The sequence below is a fragment of the Triturus cristatus genome, chromosome 3_1 (assembly GCF_964204655.1).
Source record: "Triturus cristatus chromosome 3_1, aTriCri1.1, whole genome shotgun sequence".
In the NCBI taxonomy this organism is placed as follows: domain Eukaryota; kingdom Metazoa; phylum Chordata; class Amphibia; order Caudata; family Salamandridae; genus Triturus; species Triturus cristatus.
In genome coordinates, this window is record NC_140583.1 from 817,603,441 (window position 1) to 817,623,984 (window position 20,544).

A 20,544-nucleotide genomic window follows, 5' to 3' on the forward strand; every position below is an offset into this window, starting at 1 on the left:
GGAACTGCAGCTGGTACTGAAGGCCCAGGGACCGCATCTTCTGTTTCACCTCCGTGTAGGATCGCCGCTGCTCCTGAACCTCCCGAGTATAGTCCGGGAAAATCATGAAATTATGATTCTGATAATTGAGAGATTCAGCACGCCTGGCCTCACAGAGAATGGCATCCCTGTCTCTGAAGTTAAGGATCTTAAGAATGAAGGGGCGGGGGGGGTGCCCCCGGAGGCCTCGAGGCCAAGGAGCGGTGGGCCCTCTCAACAACAAACCAGGCCGATAGGCTGTCCGCTGGCATCCAGGATCGGAACCAGCGCTCCAAAAAGTCGTCAGCCCGGCCCAACTCAGCCCCCTCCGGAAACCCCACCAAGCGGAGGTTACTGCGACACGCCCAGTTTTCCGCATCCTCAGCCCGGCGGTGCAGCTCCTTAGAATGGGTGGTGAGCTCCCGTACTTGATCCTGCAGCTGACGGATGTCGTCCTCCGCTGTCGAGATTCGCGATTCGGCCTCAGAGATACGGGCAGTAGCATTGCGCAAGTCCTGTCAGAGAAGGGCAACATCCACCTTGACCTCACCTACCATGCCCTCCAGGGAGGAACGGGATGCATTAATGGCCTGCAAGATGGCCGCCAGATCCGTGGCGGGGGCCGGTGCCGCCTCCCCGGTCGGACCAGTTCCCCTCTCGGAGGTTGTAAATTGATCGATCCTGGTTTGGGTGGCCGCAGGTGCCGGTCTGGAGGCCCTGTCCTTGCCCATGATGGCCTCACCTCAGTCCGTGGGGGACAGCCGCACCCACCGGTGGGCCCCGCAGAGGATCACGGAAAGCCCAGGAGGACCGGGGATCCGGGCGGTAGGAGGAGGAACGTGCAGTCAGGGCTTCCACTCACCCGGGCAGTCTGCAGACACAAGCCCCGCAAATCGCCTCCCGGTGCGCTGCCCGATATGACAGCCGAGCTCTCCCCAGGGACCGCCGCCGTTCCACAGCCCGTCAGGGTCCAGGGTGGTACGCAGCCACCTCTCTCTGCTCCCAGCCGATGCCGCTGCCTGTGGGGCCCTGTATCCCTTCACTCCTCACTGGTGAGCAAACGCTGCAGGGTGGCCCCCTGGGGCGAGGACGGAAGGGGGAGAGAAGAGGGAGCCAGGCCTCCCGACCGCCGGCCGCGGCCCGATACCCGGGGACAGCCTCAGGCCCTACAGCGCCTCTTCGCGGGTCAAGGTGGGCGCCCTCGGAGGGGCTGCAGCAATTGAGGGGGGGAAGGGGGGAAGGTAGCAGAGGGATCGCCGGTTCCCCCCCTGGAACCACCACCGGATCTCCCACGCCGCCTCTATGGCTCTGCTGGCCGCGCCGACGTCGTCGCACTCACCGGCCTCCACCTGGCGCCAAGCCGTCCCTCGGAAGCAGCTCCACTCCCCCACCGGCAAGCAGGGTCTGCCGAATGTAGGTGGGCACTGGGGGGGAAGGGCCCCCGCGATCGCCGCGATCAAGTTGCCACCTCTGTGCCACCGGAGACCCGGGGCCCGGATACCTCGCGGGCGCCGCGGGCTCCAGTAGTCTTCGCCGCCGGGCTCCGCTCCAGGCGCTCCGCGTTCGTACCCCGGGCACGCTTCAAACACGGCTGGCGGCACCCGGGGAGGACCAGAGCTCTTCAAACTTCACCCCCAGGATGCGGGACTGTTCCGTGTCCTGATGCGCCTGTCGGCTCCCAGCCAGGGCAGCTAGGAGCGGACCATGCAGGAGAAGACGGGGCCGGGCGCTCGGAGCCGCTCCGTTAGGCGACCATGTCGGTCCGGCGCCCCCTCGTTCCTGTGAAGTTAATATCAGTAGTGGGGGCAGGTTTTTGTACCACTGGGGCTTGGACAAAATATCACAGAATCCTCCAAAAAGCAGCAATATGTTAATTTGCGGCTGTGGCGTCTAAAGGGCAGAGATGACAGCGGTAGGTAGTAAGGTTAGTGGTGGGGCCAAACACCAGATTCAAATTGCACTCGGCGTAATATCAAGCCGTGTCTGCTTTAAGTAAATCGATAAATCTCCACCGATTTCTTTTTTTTTTTAAATGGAGCAAAATAGAGTATTTTTTGCATAATTTGTACCTAATTGATTGAATAAATGTTTCACAAGAGGCGCCCTGGTTAGTGTCAGCTTTTGAATTTTGAAAATAGATGATGACTAGGGCTCGCCATGACCAGTGGCGGTTGGAGTGTAACTGAGGTGATATGAATTGCACACTCTGAGCAAGAACAAGTGCGGACACCGCATTGCTCTCTAAGGGATTGGTCACTTTCGAAAAACCCTTGTTGAAATGGGGCCAAATAGTGTATTTGGAGATAATGTGTACATAAATAGGCTCAAAGTTGCAGGTTCTGACAGGTGTTCAAAAAACATTTATTTTAATTGCAGGCCACGCATGCGTGACCCTCACTCGTGGTTTAGGTGGTTCACACGCCCAAAGAAAAACTGGGCAAAAGCAATTAATTTTGAAGCACAATTTCATTCCATATTGGCTAAATGGTGTAGGTATTACAGGCAGTTAAAAAAAATCCGGATATAGAATTTCAAATGGTCTGTTTGTTTTTAAAATACAACCAGCTGCCTCTTTCAAAACAGCTTCTTTCATTTCTTCAGTCCACTTACTTCAATTTTTCCATTCTGCTTCTTCCAGCCAGATTCCGTCATCACATGGTGACTGACAATGAAATGACTCTACCATTCATAAAATAAAGACCATCGTAGGAAGTACCATACCTTGCAAAGAGACATCAGCTATACAACTACACTACACACATGAAGGGGTCGCAAAGAAGACGTCGCATAAGGTCCCACCTCCTTATTAGACTTGGACTTCCAAGTTATATTTCGGACTGAGCCCTAAGACCTAAGTGCTCTAGGAAGACACATAGCACAATATAACCCTTTCAAATAAACACCACAAACTGAGTATGCATTTCAATCCTTTTGTCCTCAAAGAGTAGCTTGCCAATCACTCACATATACAGAGTTATCAAGGGCAGGTTATTCATTTTAAATGTACTGAAAATCCCCAAAAAGCATGGGTTTTGTTGAAAAAACAGATTTTTGTCAGGTTAAGCTAACTTTTTATTTTGAATAAATGTAAGTTTCCAACCCAAATATCAGTGTGTAACATATTTCCACGTTCAGCATTCTATAAGCATGTTTCACATAAACGGAATGGCTATTACATGCCATGCATTCCATGCCACTAATTTGTCAGGTATGAGGTACATGAAGGACGAACAGATGGGAACACAATAGAAAAAAGTTAGAACACAACAAAGTATCAGGGAAACACCAAAACGGTAATCGAACTAAACTAGCTGGAACCATACAATTAATCTGATCTGAAGAAGGCCTTGCTGATTGCTGTAAGTGATGTATGGGAGGGGGAGATTGAGATCAAAGTGGCTGTTTGAGGTGATTGCTTTACAATGTCCTGTCATGGCAAATAACATGGAGATTGTGCCTGCCTTGTTCATATTCCCAGAGAGCAGTTGAAGAAAGTTCATAGATTCTTAAGAGATTATTTACAAGCCCCTTGCGCCGCCAGTACGCCACTTTTTCCCACATTAAAAGTGACGTACCGGCGGCACAAGAAGCTTGTAAATAAGCCCCTTACTTTAAAAAGAAGAATCTGATTTGAGGCTGGTCCAGTTTGTCAAACAAAGTAAATTATTACAAACTCCTTGTCCCGCCGGTGCATCACCTTTAATATCGGGAAAAGTGACATACTGTCAGCGCAAGGGGCTTGTAAATAAGCCTCACAATGTTCAGACCCCAAGAAGACAAAGGGGCACATTTATAAGCCCCCAGCGCCACGGGAACGTCACCTTTTTTGATGCTCCAGTGGCACTGTGTCCTGGCCCCTATTTACAAGGCCTTGCAAAGCCACCCTGCGTGGCTTTTCATGGCCTTGTAATTACGTCCCCTGTTCATGCATCACTTTGAGTTAAGGGGGTGTGCAATGGGTGTTTCTGTGGGCATTCCACCGTAACACCCATTGCTTTTTAGGTCTCGCCTAGCATTGCTGCACACATGCGTAGCTCGCTCGGCGAGATTTATTGCTATTGAGGAGTTTTAGAAAAGGGCTTGAAGCCCCGCTCTTATTTCCATTGGCTGGCGTCACCGTTTATGCTAAACGGTGGCCTGCCATTGGAAATAAGCTTTCTGGGGTGCCTCCTTTTGGCTTTTTTGTCCGGCCCATCCAGACTGGATCACCTGCTTCAAGCCGTGCGATCCAGTCCGGATGGCCCGGACAAAAAAGGAGACATGGCGCTGTGTGTTTATTTTTGCATCTCGCTTTCACTTTAAAGTGAAAGCGTGATGCAAAAATAAACAGCGGGAATGGCGAGGGCTTGTTTTATTAAGCGCTTGATGGCAGTACAAAAAGAATGTTATCAGTAGAACATCAGGGTGCGAGGAAAAGAGGAGGGTTGGGTTTCTGGGGTGCTTGTGCATCTCCAGGGATAGGGTGACATGCAGAGTCAACAGCCAGCAGTTACTTGGTTCATTTTACTGCAGATTGCTTCTATTGTTCATTTGGGCTTCAATAGCTTCGTAAAAGTGACGTGATTGGCAGTCGAGTTGTTACTGAATTGTCACATCACGAGTACGCATTGGAAGTAACTGCTTTCTCCTCCACCTTCCTCGGCCCCACATCAACGACATTCAGATTGCGCATTTACAGCCACTTGACATTTTCAGTTAATTGCCTTCTGTTGCTTTCCCTTTGTGTCTCCCCGGTCGGTGTGCCACTCCGTATTGATAATAGGTCTGTCTGTACGTGTTTAAAAAAGGCATACGCAGTGTATTTGGTGGGAAGTTAATGCCATGGTAAGTGTGTGTGGCTCTGACCACAACCTCCCTCAGCAGTTTATGCCCAGGTCTCTTATCTACATGCGGTTTTTAGACCACGCCTAGATTATTATCCCACCTGACCGGTTATTAGGAATTTCTGCCACCTTGTGGCTGGACAGGGAAGTGATTTGGAAAGCTGTCCGCATCAGTTACCATTGCTGCACAGACACATCCCTGCCCAGGGCCACGGCCACAGCCATTCGCTTGAATTCTGTCTGAACATAATCGGGTTCCCTTCTCAGCTCCCAGATACAGATCAGCTCGAAGGGATGTGCTTTTCTTCACAATGCTACATCACTTGCCTATTGCTATATTTTTTCATATGTGGAAAAACACACATTGCAGTATCCATTTGGTAATGGAGAGGAGCTGTGGTCTAACGGCCAGAACTGCTATCTTTGAAACTAGTGAACCATGCTAGAGTCACGGCGTCAGCTCATCAACATACTGTGATTCTGCTCAAATCAATTTCCCTTAACACACAAGAGATGAATCTAACTTTGCGTATTGTATTCTCATTTAAAGCGCTACAGTGCCCTTAGCCAAGTTCGCACCATACTAAACAGAAAAAAATAATCTTGCTGGGAGGAAGACTGACGGTACAAGATGGACACTTTAAACACCGTCGGGAGAGTGAACATGGGAGGGGCATGTCTGGCAGCAGAAGCCTAGCAGCTATACTTTTGTGATCTCGCAGAGAGGCAGTGCATGTGCTTCTTTCAGAGGAACAGATGGAGCCTTTTTTTGTTAACAAAGGAGGTTGCGCTCGAGACGGAGGAAGGAGCAGCAACACAAACAGCACATCGCGGCTCGAGACAAAGGTGCACAGACGCCTGGACGCCCCACTGCTGCGCTCATCCATTCTCAGATAAGAGCGGGCTGCGGAGCGCGTGACATTAGCGTTGCTTAGCTGGTGTCTAATTATGTATTGTACCACTGCCAGCTCCTTATTGTGCTCTTAAAGGCCTGCTTTATCAGTCTCGATAGTTGAAATAATTGAATTGCATTCAGATAGTCTCAGATTAGGCGGGATCGGCACACATTCCATGCTTCCCTCGTGTCTCCCTCTGGCGATGCGGGTTTATCGCCAGCTATCTGTGGCTCCGTTGTCAGGGTGAGGTTTAATTGCACATTTAATGCCGTGTTCAATGCACTCTACCAGATGAAGGGTAATTTACACCCCTGAGCTGGCGCATTTTCAAGTGTTCCTCCACCTTCTGGAGGGAGTGACAAACTGTCACAGAGTAGTTAACTTACAAAACAATGTGCAGTTGAAGGTTAGTGGGTGAACATAACCAGGGGCCACTGTAATTATGCAATTCTGCGGATGGCACATTTTCCGCATAGTTATGGATTTGCCACATTGGCACCTAATCATATAATAATCTGCTGCATAATCTTTAGATTTGAATAAAAACAAATGTTGATTCTAGCTCAGTTTGATCAAAAGTTACTATACACGCGGCTATTACGTGGCTTTCAGCACAGTGAAAGGCCCTTCTTTAAGATTGGCTGGTCATCTTTCTGTTGTTTATGGCTGTATTTTGTTGTTAAACTTGTACTAATGAGGTGAGGACTTTGCCCAGACAGTGTTACCATACGAAACAAGCATTAAAAAAGCAATAGGTCTTGTCGTTCATTAAGTTAAAAACCATTTGCTTTGCCATAAAATACCATTAGCATAGCAAATGGCTTTAACTTAATCAAAGGCGAGACCTATTGCATTTTCAATGCTTGTTGAGTTAAGTCATGCCAGAATATAAAGTGACCTGTGCTTTCGAAGTAGTGCAATTATAATCAACAGCTATAAACACAGAGCAAAAACTGCACAACCACGCTGGGTTGTGCAATCTAAGATTTTGTGCATAGTTGCCGTCTTACAGGAGCTGCAGACAGCACAGCACAGAAATAGTGAGCAGTGGTTGCCTCTCCCTGTTTCTCAGCTGTATTGTGTACAGCTCAAGCACTAACATGGATACATTTCGATATCTGTTGACACGAGTGCATGTTTATGATAGGACTCCAAGGTTCTGAGTGTATCAGAATTCCTACTGTTCTATTTACATACCTGTAAATGTAAGTCCTGTTCTTTTTTAGGTCTCGCCTAAGCCAGCGCATGTGCTACTCTGCGAGACATTTAGTAAGTGACTTTTTAAAGGGCTGCCACACGCTTTTGCTGGCCTAGCGCTTGCGGTTACACGCGCGAGCTCGCGCGCAACCGTCAGCTTTGCCACTCGCGTGCTTTTTTGAAATTTTCATTTAGCGTGCGCGCGCACACACAACTCCCGGGCTTTGTTCCTCCCTTTTGCGTGCGTGCGCGCACACAACTCCCGCTTCTCCCCCTCCCCCACCACAGATCGCGTCTCGCGGCCGCTCACGCGCACGTTCGCGCGTTTTTTTAAAAGCAAACCCTCCGCCTGAATCAGGCACCGGACCATGAGAACCCGAGTGAAATACAGCACACAATGAGAGCTTTCAGGAGTTAGTACAGTAAAATCATGACAGCACCGAGATGGCAATAACTTCTGCGACCGTTTCTAATGTTATTTTTCAAGAAGCATTGCTGTTCTATTTCATTCTTAGATAAGGAAGAATGTTTGTCCGGCACTATAAAAGCGTACAAACGTCCAACTTTTCGACTGCACTACCGTGACGTGGGCCATTTACAAAGATGGCCGGTCAACTCTTCCAGTCCAGCAATCTACCTGTTTCTCATTGGTTAAACGCACGGTCAATCATCTGACGAATTAATCACTTCCTGTTCTGAGCATTTACAGAGAAAAAAGACCTGCTTTAACTGCATAGAACAGAAAACTAGCCTTAGAAATAGCAAAGCGAAACACAAGGTAACGTGAATGTTCGTACTGCTGCACATCTGATTTTGGTATTGAACACCAGCTATCGCTGCTTAGACTTCTTTGTATGACACTGAGGGGATAGATCAGAATCTCTGGTTGTTATTGTACGCTAGACGTTGTACTATTTTCGCTCTTCTACTTTACTAACAAACAATCATCTATGCTGCGCTTGGGAGTATAGTAATCACATTATTTAAAAACTCAAAAGGTTTTTGCAGTCGTAAATACATTAACGGGTCTTTCTTCTTCTTCTTCTTGCAATTGTTTGCTTTAATGTTTCAAAGAATCTCCTCTAGAGTTGTGTGTGCATTGGTGATCTAGGAGAAAACCTTGTCTCAGGACAAATCTAATCACTTGCTGGTTCATTATACAGGTGGCAGCCATAAACTGAAAACAAATTGTTTAAGTTTAATGAAAAATAGACGTGTGCCCCTTAAAGCGCCACAAAAAGTGAATTTATTGAATGCATAGGGTGGGAGCTTCATGCATAAGGAATGAGTTATTACAGTAGGTGTGGCTTATGTTACCAAGGGAGTAGACTTGAAAAGCAGGACGAGCATCTAATTGCTTTGTTAAGAAACATTCATAATTAAATATAACAGTTTTAAACATCAAAGTAATCTGTTATTTATTTAACTTCTCATCTATACTACACCCTTAACCAAAGCCACTAGCAGTCACACATTTAGCAATATAGATTCAGAATGCACGACTCTTTTCAGATAATCTTATGTCTTCAGGCGGGGCATCTCTCGCCAGAAACCCTTCCCTATAACAATATTCTAGTTCAATGATCACTGTTTGATTAGAGTTCGAACCTCCTGGATTCTGGTTCCCGCAGCTGTTCTTTCTCCAGACCAGATTCCATTATTGCAAATGGGGCATCGGTACCAAGGGCCTTACGCAGGCACCTACAGACTGCTTGGTACATTGTGCTAAGACTAGGATAAGCAACATTCAATTTGTGTTTTTCCACGAGGAGTAGCAGCCTCTAAGTCACTGTATGTATTGGAGGGCCCATTCCATTGCCAATGTGCTATGTTATAAGTGCCACACTTATGAGAACGTCTTGACTAAGTTGTGTCCCATATGGGAACAGGTGTGTGATCTCATTGTAAACACAGCTGGACGGTACCTCGCCTTGCTAGCAGCCCGAGAGGGGAAGCAGGCACACACTTAATATGTTGGCTAAGGGATACATTTAAATATGAACGCATTTTACTTTCTTACGCTCAGTATTGATGTAAGATGTCAAGGTCTGTTCATGTAATTAGACAAATGATGACACTTTAAATAGCCTGTGATCCAACAGAATTACCTTTATTGCCCTAATTAATAGTACGTGATCAGTACACGATGCAATGGTTTACATTTCATCACCCTTAGCAGAACGAAAGACTGAGTTAAAACCTGCAATGATTCATAGTTCCCTCTTGCAGGTAAATCTGTAGGTTGCACAAAAATCTCAGCAACAGAGTCATTAACCCTCTAAAGTAACCTGTAACCAGCATATTACACACAGGTCTCTAAAGGAAATGCGAGAACCATAAGCTGCTTTCTACTTGCTGAATATGTAATTAGATCTGTAGGTGCTTTAACATTTTAAGCTTTTTAGGTCTCGCCTACGCAGCGCGCATGCGCTCCATAGGAGGGCCTTTTGCCGTCGCTCTGCTCATTTTCAAGCACTGCACTCGTGATTGTGGCGGCATCCACCTTGCGGGAGCGCGCAGCGGCGCGCCTCAAGCACGAGTGCAGTGCTTGAAAATGAGCAGACTGCTCTCCCAAGCACGCGCGCGCCACTCGCGGGCTCACCTCCTGCCCCCCTCTCTCTCACGTGCGGACCACTCGCGGGCTGTGTAAATCCACAGCACTCTCACTCACCAATACTCCCTGGTCATGCATACATGTCACTTTCACTCAGGTTTCTCTCACAGAAGCTTCTCAAACGCAGCTCACTAACATCCCACACGATGTTGTCATACACGTGACGCTTCTCTACAAAACATGCACAGCACACACACCCTCAAAGTGCACACACTAAGAGCCCCGTGCCCCTGCCCGCCTCCCTGCATCCCCGCGCTCTTCACCACATCTCCTTCTCACACAGAGCGCAGTATTGATGTCGCGTCTTGTTCTAGCATCCTTTCATTCTTCGACTACCTTCAGTGCAGTGCTGCGTTCTTCCGGGCACGGGGCTTGATGGTAGCACAGCAGTGGGCTCTGCCTGGGTCGTGCTGTAATTTTGGATGAGGCTGCTTTGAGTTGCTCTTGCTCTATTGCCTGGTTTGTCTCAATTATAGGGGTTTGTTTGTTTGCTTTAGGTCTTCTGTTTGCACGTTTCTGATTGGCGTTCTTCTGCTGGGGTGTCTGTCGTATTCTTCTCGATCTCATTTTCTTTTATGGTTTATTTGTGTGTTCTTTTTTTTTTTGCCTTCTTTTCGGGGGTGTTTCCTTGACCTTTGCGGTCAGGTCACGTACTTGCTAGCTCAATACTTTGTCTTTCTTTGTCCTACCCCTGTTGAGAGTGTGATAATCACCTTTCCACCTGAAAGAGGGGGCGTTACTGCTGCTCTGGACCATTGCTTGACACCTTCTGAGGGAGACTTACTTATGGTTAAGATGGTTCTTAGGAGGGGGGGTGGAGCTGGGGAAAAGTTGTGTTGTGGGTGGACTCCCTGGTAAAGGCTACACTGGTACCCACAGCTCTCACCCTCCCCTTGGAACTTCGCACCTTGTAGTCCTTGTTGATTAACATCCACCCTCACCACCTTTTGTAGCTCCTGTGATGCTCCTTTATTTAGCAACCCTACTCCAAGACACCTGATTGGAGGGGATGACAGGGGGAGTGGGTGGGGGTGCGGAATGTAGTGGTGATAGTGTGGTACGGGACGGGATGGGATGGCATCGGTTGAACTCTGCTGTGGGACCACAAGCCTTACCCACCCTACCACTGCTGCTTCTTCTGCTTCCTGACTTATCCCAGGCCACAGCTGGCCTCAGTAGCCTTTTAACAGTCTTTCTCCCCTGTTCTCCTGGTCTGACTCTTGGGCCTCAGACCACGGGTACTGCACATTAATCTTTAATCTGTTGGTCTGATCTCAATCCAAACTCAATACAGACCTGTACCCACTATCCACTGTCCTTTGGGACCTTATAAGTGTTTAGTCATGCAACAGTTGATGTTGTTGCACCAAGGATATTGTGCTGCATAACTAAATACTTATAAGTTCCCAAAAGCGAGACCTATTGGTTATGCCAAGGCTTGTTTTAAGTTATAACACTCCCTGAACATTGGTGGTACTAAGTATTGTTTAATGTCTTACTGTTTTAGAGTTTGGTCTGGGGGTCCTGGTTATGGTCCTTCCTGGCCCTGGTCTTCCTGGTCTTGTTCATTTCTGGTGCCTCCTTGTCCCGGTCATTCTTGGTCTTGGTAATTAATGGTCCTTCTAGGCATGGCATTGATTTCCCTGGTCCTTCTGATCTTTCAGATTCTGGTCCTGGTGATCATCTACCTATTTATGTCTCCTTAGTTTGAATCGCCCATATCCTCTTGGTCCTTCTGGTTCTGCAGCCAATGGTCCTGGTTCTCCTTTTTCAGGTCCTCTTTCTTGGGCCTCATCATTTTGGTAACTGTCCTCCTGGTTCTAGCCCCTTAGCCTAGTCCTCCTGCCTCGGGTCAGCCTAGTCCTGCCCCCTTGTGCAGTTCTTCCTTTCCCTCTGCAACCTGGTCCTCCTGGCCATGCAATGATGTTCTCCTTCTGATTCTGTGCTATTGAGCCTTATCCACTTGTTCCTCATCTTTTCTTCATCAGGTTCTACTGTGCCTTGTTCTCCTGGTCCTCCTAGCAATCCTAGTTTTGACCTATATAGTCATACTCTCTGTGTTCTAGCTATTCAGTCCTGGTTTTCCTTGATCTAGTCCTTCAATGTCCTTGGTCGTAGTTATGCAATTCTGCAGATGGTACATTTTCCGCATAATTATGGATTTGCCACATTGGCGCCTATTCATATAATAATCTGCTGCATAATCTTTAGATTTTTTTTTCTTGTCCATGACTTGCTGGTCCGGGTCTCCTTTTATGATTGCCCTCATCCTCCTGCTCCTCATATACCTAATCCACCAGACCTCTACCAGTTCCTCTTTTTCTGTGTGTTTCAGTAGCATCTGACCTTTTCCACATTTTCTGTTTCTCCTGTGCCTGGCCCTATAATTCCTCATCCTCCTGGCCATCCTGGCTCAAGCATGTGGACCAGGAGTCCCCAAACAAAGAAGAAGAACAATCCTTATCCTCCTGGACCAGGTTTTCTCTGTTCAGAGCCAGTTCTGGTCTGACCTGTACTGTATGCGGTGGACTTCCTGGTCCCCTGGGTGCTGGTCCTTGTTGTTCCGATTCTCTTAAGTCTAGTCCTCATAGACTGGTCCTCCTAGCAATCTTAGTCCTGGTTTACCTAGTTCTGGTCCTGCTAGCCCTGGCCCTCCTTGTTCTGGCACTCCTGTGATATCCATGCTAATCCTGGTCCTTGCAGGAATCCTAGTCTGTCCTAGTCCACTTAGTTCAGGTGCTTATTGGTCTTGTTCCTTCGTAGTTTTTTCGGGCCCTACTTGTTCTGGTCCCCCTGATCCTTCAGTCTGCCTTCGGAGCACCCTGACTTTACTCTCCTTTAACATTGGTCAACCGTGGCCCTCAGAGCCCCGTCAGCAGGCCCTAGATTCCAATGACCAGCGTTAGTCCTACCTCTCATCAGCTTTCCCTCAGATCTTTGGGCCAGCCTGTAGACATCCAGTCCCTCATTGCTCTCTGTTTTTAAAATAAGTCCTTGGCTCCATAGACTGTTGGGGAGCCTATGCATACCCCCCCCCCATGCATACCTCCCTGTCAGTCTGCCACCATTGCATAGATTGCCCAAAATCCTGCAGTCACTGGTTAGTCAGTGCACCTCCTATCTCAACCCAGCCTAGTCTTCTGCTAATTCTTGAGCTAAAGGCCTATTTAGCATGCAATTACCCCCTAAGCTCCTTGTGATAATTGCCTCATTTGCTTTCTGCTCCAGGTGCTTCTCTCCATGACAGTAGCCTAGTTACTTCCTTACCTGTCCCTTTAGTCTCACTGCCTCCGCAACCCAAATGCCTCCTTTCCATGTCCCCACTCCAAGATGCCTTTATGTGAGTGCCACCCCTCTCTCTGGCCCAGATAACCATTGTGTCACTGGGCTGCCTGTTAGCTGCTGCTTATCCGTTGCTTCAGTGTCGTCAAGTCTGAAATTCAAAACAAACACAGTTGCCTTTGAAAAAAAGCCCAAAACAAGCACACATCCTACCATAGGATGCCCAAAACGAACCCAACCCTCAAAAATCATAAGGCTTTTAAGGGGGCCTCCAAGCACTAAAAAACATAAATGTTCCCTCAAGAAAGCATTTCTTTAACATGTATTATAGGGGGCGTGGCTCAGATGCCGGCCGGAGCAGATGCAGCTTGAAGAGCTCTGCGGCCTGCCATTTCATAATCCTGTAAAATATCTTTCGAGAGTGATCATCACACAATGGCATGACTGCTCCTGCCACGGCAGCCACACGGTGCGCGTACTGGCACGAAATTGCTGAAGAAAGGCACCGGAGCTGGCGTGTGGGAGAGTTCGTGGGGCCTGAGCCTGGAGCGGCTGCCTGTGCTGTGGCCTAGTGTCCAGGGCTGGACTGGGAACCAACCGGCCCTGGCAAAGTGCTCGTCTGCCCCCCTGCCCCCCCTACCCCCCCACCCGGAGGGGGGTTTGTGGTGTGGCCGAGCTCTTTGCCACTTTACCACTTTGCCGCCGACCGCGGCCCCCGCAGGGGGCCACTACAGCGGTCGGCGCCCTAGTGCCACCGGGGCACCGGTCACCCCTCCCCACCCCCTCCCAAGGGGAGGGGGCGGGGACGCCGACCGGTGTCCCCCTCCTCGTGCCGGCCGGAAGTGACGCGCAAGCGCGTCACTTCCTGGCCCCTGTGTGGAAGGGGAGGCTATTTAGCCTTCCCCCACCCTCCTGGCGACCTCTTTGTCGCCCACCACGCCACAGCATCGGTCGTCGTCTCGTCTTCGGTCGTCGTCTCGTCGCTGTGTCCTGATACCAAGGGTGAGTCTTGCTGCACCCACTCCGCCCCGGCCCTGTCCCTGGACATCACCAGGTCGACGGGGCCCTGTGGCTCGGATGGCCACGGGCAGAGGGGGCGCAAGATTAAGGCATGGGTGGCGAATTTAAATGGCGGCTGTCGCGGTCAGTTGGCGGCGCTGCCGTAGGGCGGCACTGTGCAGTGCAGCAGGGAGCGTACCCCGAGTAGTAGAGCACCTGCTGGCGCGCGAAGGTGTAGCGGGATCATGCCCGCACTCCCCAATGTTAATCTGCGATCCTGGGCTAAGCATTTACCCTCCCCGCGCCTCGAGCTAGGGTCGAGGGGGGGGTTCGGGGCAGCGGTGAAGCTATGTGGCCTAACGGATAGAGCTGCCGTCTATTGAGCAGACACACTAGGTTCGGATCCCAGGTTCGGCGCAACGTTCGTGATTCTAGGCAAATTAAAATGTCCAATTTTGATGCCCGCACTCGCCATGCTAACGAGCGTGAGGTCGTGTCCTCATTTGGTGATCCTCGGCAATTCATTCCCCCCTCCCCGTGCCTCGAGTTGGGTAGCGGGGTCGATGCCCGCACTCTCCACCCTGAAATTTGCCATAAAATTTAGACCCACGCAATCTCCTTGATCAGGATGTGGGCCGTGGGCTGCGCTGCCGCCTCTGGTGCGGGACAGCAGGTTTCGAGCCTCTAGGCTGCTTTCTCATCCTGTGATCCTGGGCAAATCACTTAATCTCCCCGTGCCTCGAGTTGGGTCCGGGTTTAGCCTCGACGCAGGGGAAGTAGTGTGAGGGGTAGAGCATTTGCGTAAGCACGCGAGAGGTAACGGGATCGATGCCCGCACTCTCCATTCCAAAAATTTGCAAAAAATTTTAAATCACTTACTCTCCTTGATGAGGAGTTGGTCCGTCGGCTGCGCTGCCGCCTCTGGTGCGCGAAAGCAGGTTTCGAGCCGCGAGGTTGTGTCCTCTTCCTGTGATCCTGGGCAAATCATTTAACCCACCCCCCGTGCCTCGAGTGGGGTCCGGGTGTGTTTTCAACGCGGGGAAAGTAGTGCGAATGTCAGAGAACTTGGGATCGATGCCCGCACTCTCCATTAAAAGAAAATGGGCATACATTTTAAATCACGTAATCTCCGTAATGAGGATGTGGTCCGGCTGCTGCACGGCCGTCTCAGGTGCGGTAAAGCAGGTTGCGTGCCTCGTGGTCGCGTCCACTTCCTGTGAACCTGGTCAGGGTGGGGCTTCGACACATGGGTGTAGCTACGATTGGTAGAGCGTTTGATTAGCACGCGAGGTGTAGCGGGATAGATGCCCGCACTCTCCATGGAATTTGCAAAAATTTTTAATATCACGGAATCGCCTTGGCGAGGATGGGGTCCGTCGGCTGCGCTACCGCCAAAGGTGCGGGAATGCAGGCTGCGAGCCTCGTGGTCGGGCTTCGACGGTAGCTCTGAATGGTAGAGCACTTGCTTAGCACACGAGAGGTAGCGGAATCGATGCCCTCTCCATTAAAATAAAAAAAATAAAAAAAATTTAAATCACGTAATCGCCGCGACGAGGATGTGCTCCGTCGGCTGTGCTGCCGCCAAAGGTGCGGAAAGGAGGTTGCGAGCCCCGTAGGCACGTCCACATCCTGTGATCGTGGGCAAATCACTTATTCTTCCTGTGCCTGAATGCTTAATGTAACCACGGGGCTATTTAAGGCGCTCCAATACCCTCGGGCGAACTCGCGCTATATATAATATGCCGCAGAAAACCAATTAAGATTAGTCTTGGGGCCCCGCGCCTCCGGGTGCAGGTCTGGTTCTCGGCAGCCGAGTAGCGGGATCGATGCCCGCACTCCATAAAAATTTGCAAACATTTTTAAAATCACGTAATCTCCTTGATGGGGGTGTGGTCCGTCGGCTGCGCTGCCGCCTCTGGTGCGGGAAAGCAGGTTGCGAGCCTCGTGGTCGCGTCCACTCCTGTGATTCTGGGCAAATCACTTATCTCCCCGTGCCTGAATGTGTAATGTACAGACGGTGCTATTTAAGGCGCTCCAATACCCTCGGGCGAATTCGCGCTATATAAATGTGCAATAAAAAACAATTAAGTAGTTTTGGGGCCCCGCGCCTCCAGGTGCAGGTCTAGACCTCGGCAGCCGAGTAGCGGTTAGCGGGGAGGTGGGGCGTAGGGGTGCGCGAGCCTGCGTGAATTGACCCCTCAACGCCGCAGCAGCCGCATGCGTGCCGCGGCTAGACATTGCGGGGGAAGAAGGTCCCCCCCCAAATCACTCATCTCCCCGTGCCTGAATAGGTAATGTAAACACGGTGCTCAACGTGCAGCTGTTCACTTTGTTGCAGGAAACCAGGGTTCGAGCCTCGAGGTCGCGTCCTGTCATTCTGGGCAAATCACTTAATCTCCCCCTGTGCCCGAATAGGTAATGTAAATACGGTACTCATGTACAGCGCTCCAATACCTTCGGGTCGAGTCCGCGCGCCTTGCTGACTGAATGTCTAATCTAGAAGGTGTCGCTTCTAGTACACAAGACAGTCACTAGTTACAGGCTTGCCCATGTTGCAAATGGTACGCCACCGGTTGGCGCTGTGACTATGCTGTACCATCACTAAGCCTGAAAGAAGTGGTATAGGGAGGAGATATGATGGAATTAATTTCCGTTGCCGTGTGCGGCGCTGTTGACTAACATTAATTCAAAGATGAGCATGTCTATTTAACAACCGTCCCACAAGATCGATGTCAGCACAGTTTACTGCATGTGTTCGAGCAGCTACGACATGAATCATGCTTCGCAGACGCCTCCACACATGCCAAGTGGGATTTCGTCCCAATTATGGAGCTAACTGTTGGAGCCATCGAGAGAATTCGGCCCCAACCTTTTGCTGAAAAGGGGCTTGGGTAGGTTGTTATTGTTGTTGTTGTCTGGACATCCAAACCCCCATTGCTCAAGGCCTCGCGCTCCCAAGTGCATTAGTCCTTGGGCAGGGCGGACCAGAGTGGGGATAGTCCTAACGTAGAACGGTCATTGGGCTATGTTAGTAACAGTTAAACATGGAACGCTGCCGACAGTCTAAAAGAGGTGTGCTATAAGTCCGCAACTCTGCCCCTCCAACATGCTTAGGTGGGCCTTGATCTGAGCACGGTGTTGAGATGGGATTGACACGCAAAGGTGCAATTTACAGCTGTGGGGCTACTGCTAGCCAGGCCTATCAGTAACGGTCACCATTGTCCAACTAGTCAGAGCTACGAATTGTCTGGCCCAGAGACTACCGTACACGGGTATGTTCGTGCAATTACTGATATCAATAGGCCTGCTGCATCTGCGTGGTTTGGTTTTGCTCGCAAGAATGTGCCAGCCTTAGGCCTTTAACTGTCACCTAGCCACCCAGGTGGGTGGTTAGTTCTTGGAGGGCAACGCAACCGAGATAGAATGGTAGTTTATTATCTAATGCAAATGGAAGCATTGATTAAGCCAAAAGATGGGTGTAGATATGGGTGTAGCTTAGTGCCCCAATCGCATTGAATACGGGGATGCACTGACATAGCGGCAAAAGAAGAAGTGGTCACCACATAGCGCCTCACTAGGGCCAAAATCACAGCAAAAAGTTACCGGTGGGATTTGACCAAGTGGTTGCGGGTGCGCCGCACGTGAGCGAATTGCAAACTGGCACTGGGGACAGTCTGCCACAAGTTGGTGCGGCCCGTATATTGTAGAGATGACCCAACAGGCATGGATCTATGCATCTGGGATTAAATCCTCTGTTGCCAGCTGAACAAGCCATTCGTATAGTTTGGAAGGCTTGGAACAGGCGCTAGTTTCATGCCTGCACGAGTATCTAGGTTGGTTGTGGTATTACTATGATGGACAGCTCGGCAGGAGCAAGGTGTGGGCGATAGGAAGTGGCCGCCTGCCATGAGCCTGGCATGTAGCCGCACAATTGTCAGGGTTCCGTAGAACTGCCTTGCGGCGGAAGCGCGCGCGTATGCCAATTTCTAGTTCTGCGCAATTTGGTTCTCTAGGTACATTTTGCCGTGAATAGCTCTAGGTCGGTGGTTGTGTGTCACTCTGCCTACAGCTGGCATTGCGGTACGCCTGCCTTGGGGGTAACCAGACAGGGTATTTGTCCCTTCACTTTCAGGAGCGATTCATTCAATGCTTTTCTTCATAGAACTATTCTCACCGTTATTTCAGTGTTTTGGAGGGTACCTCTGTCTCCAACCCACCAATAGTTCATTGTTAAGCCGATTACTTGCTGCCCACCGGTCCGTGTTCCAGACCGCCTCATGGCGCCCGAGTTAAATCTTGGACCATGCAGGTTGCATTATTCAATACAACTTCTGTCTGGGCAATCAACCCGACCGGGTTGCAAGTGATCACTCAGTTGGTCGTTGTTTCCCAGGACCCCCGCCCCAGCATCCGGGCAGGTCAGTGGGAACAAGAGGGGCCTCCAGAGAGGTACACCTCCTCCCCAGTAGTATGGGATTTCCGGGGGTTTGCCGTGCAGACTGTCCATGCGCGGGCTTAGAGGGCCGCCATTCCCACACTGATAATTCAAGCAAAAACTTTACGAACACTAGATTACCTGGGAATCCAATTATCTGCATGCGGAGAGGGGTCCCGCAGTGAGGAGCAGTGGGAACTGCGTGAATAACTTCTGTCTTGAATGCGGCCTGGAATTTTAGAAGGCGTACATTGCACAGGGCAGGCTGTAAGCACAGCGCTCTGTGGGGTGTCAGGCAGAGAACATTAGCATGGGACTACCCACATGCCACGTTACTTAGTATAACGTTGGCCGCATGGCGACGCGGTGCCCGCTGCACATGCCAGGGGTGAGCTTGCTATTCACTGAAGGGAGACACCTAAGGCTTATTCAACACAGAAAGGTGACAGTCCCACCATTTCAGAATGGAAGCAATTTTGATATGCTACCAGGCGAAGCCAGAACTGTGGCTTCGGTCATCTTCTACAACTCACAAGCCTTGTTAAGCCATCGGCACTGGGGTGTTATAGGGGTAGTGTGAGAAGCTGCAAAACACCAGCCGGCAGCACACTGAGCCGGGCACCAAAACCAAGGGTTAGGCCTGCAGGAGGATCAGCTGAAGGCACCATATAGAAACAGGTCCAGATGTACACTGGGGGGGCATTCCCCTGCAACCAAAGGCAGGTTTCAGGTTGCTTCAATGAAAACCTATCCACCCGCGCTTTAGCCAGGGCGGTATGTGGGTGGTATAGTTGTTATATAGCAAGTGTGCGGTCGTTCAAAAAGTTTGGTAAACACCACGTAGAGCCTCATGGCGTCAGGGCATTATTGACCATGCAGCATTCGCAACATTCAGGATAGGGCCGGTATTTGCACCAAAGTTTCCGGTTGGTGCCCATAGACTTGTCTGCCCCCAGGGTTATCCTCTATGGGTTAGAACTTGAGACTAAGGGGGCATCTCCTGCTTCGGCATCACAAATAAGTCGATAGCTACGCTGGGGTGGAGGTACCATGCAGGTCCTGTCCACCACTGGGTTCCCCCCAGGCGATGGGATCAATCTAGGTGAGACCACGAAGTCTACGGTTCTTGGGAAGCTTCCAGCGGTAGGGCATTTAGCAACAGATAAAGTATCAGCGAGTGGGTAACATGACATCTGCTCTCCAGCAGCACCGTGCCCTGGGAGCACGCGCGTTGCCCAAACTCTGAGGCCTACCCATAAGGGGGTCGAGTAGCAAAAAAACGGTAAATAGGTTTCATAGGCGGGCCTCTGGCCTTACAGCTGTGTGAAATCACCATCATTTAGAGATAGGCCCAGGTAAGAATAAGGCATTTCTTAATGTCCGGAGGACCATTGCGGTTGGTGGTATCCCCCAGAAGAGTAACTGGTCGCGTACTGCAGCTGCAGGAAACTGGGAACCTGGTTTACGGACACTTTTACCTCGCTTAGGGGATGCGGCCAGCCAACATATGGTGCTGCCGTCCCAATAACTGGGGTGTCAGCGGGTCAAACACAAGGGGACATTATGTCAATAGAACATTTGGCACGCCCAGGGTGTCACTAAAACTCTACTTCAACGGAGCAGGAATTTGGCACCGCAGGGGATGCTCTGGGTTGGCGGGGGGGCACCCTCCTACCGGGGAGCATGATGGGAGGGGCGAAGTAGGACTTAGTCAATCCTCTATGCTTGAACCATACAGACAGCGCGCACTGCTCAAACCAGACAGATTCCCGAAGCTGGTATGCCTAGGGGGCTTCATCACTGAGGGATCTGCAGGGGCATAATTCCCATAAGGAATAAGGGATGGTGGGCAGGGGCAAGAGTCACCCCTTGCCCATGGTCACGCGCTGTCAGCTAGGAGCACTCCTGTGCACTAGGTTTAGCCATTTTTTTTTTCCATTTTCAAACTTTATTTCGACAAATTAGTCATAAAAGTTCATACAGGTTAAAAAACAAGGAAATACATAAAAATACAAATCCGACAGCTGATAGAAGGTTTAGCATACAGAGGGGACTGTCCAAAGGTTAAGTAAAACCCTTCTCGCCATAATGGCCAAAGCAGGCAGGCGGGTGGGGGAGTGGTCACCTAGCAAGTGGGCTGCTATCCCAGAGATGGGCACGCAGGTTCAGGCACACCCGGTGCGGAGGGCGGCAGCTAGGTGAGATCATCAATTTGATGGGGCTTTGCGAGCCTGGGTGCCGGCATCCTCCCGCCCAGATTTGTGAAGAGGTGTAACTTTC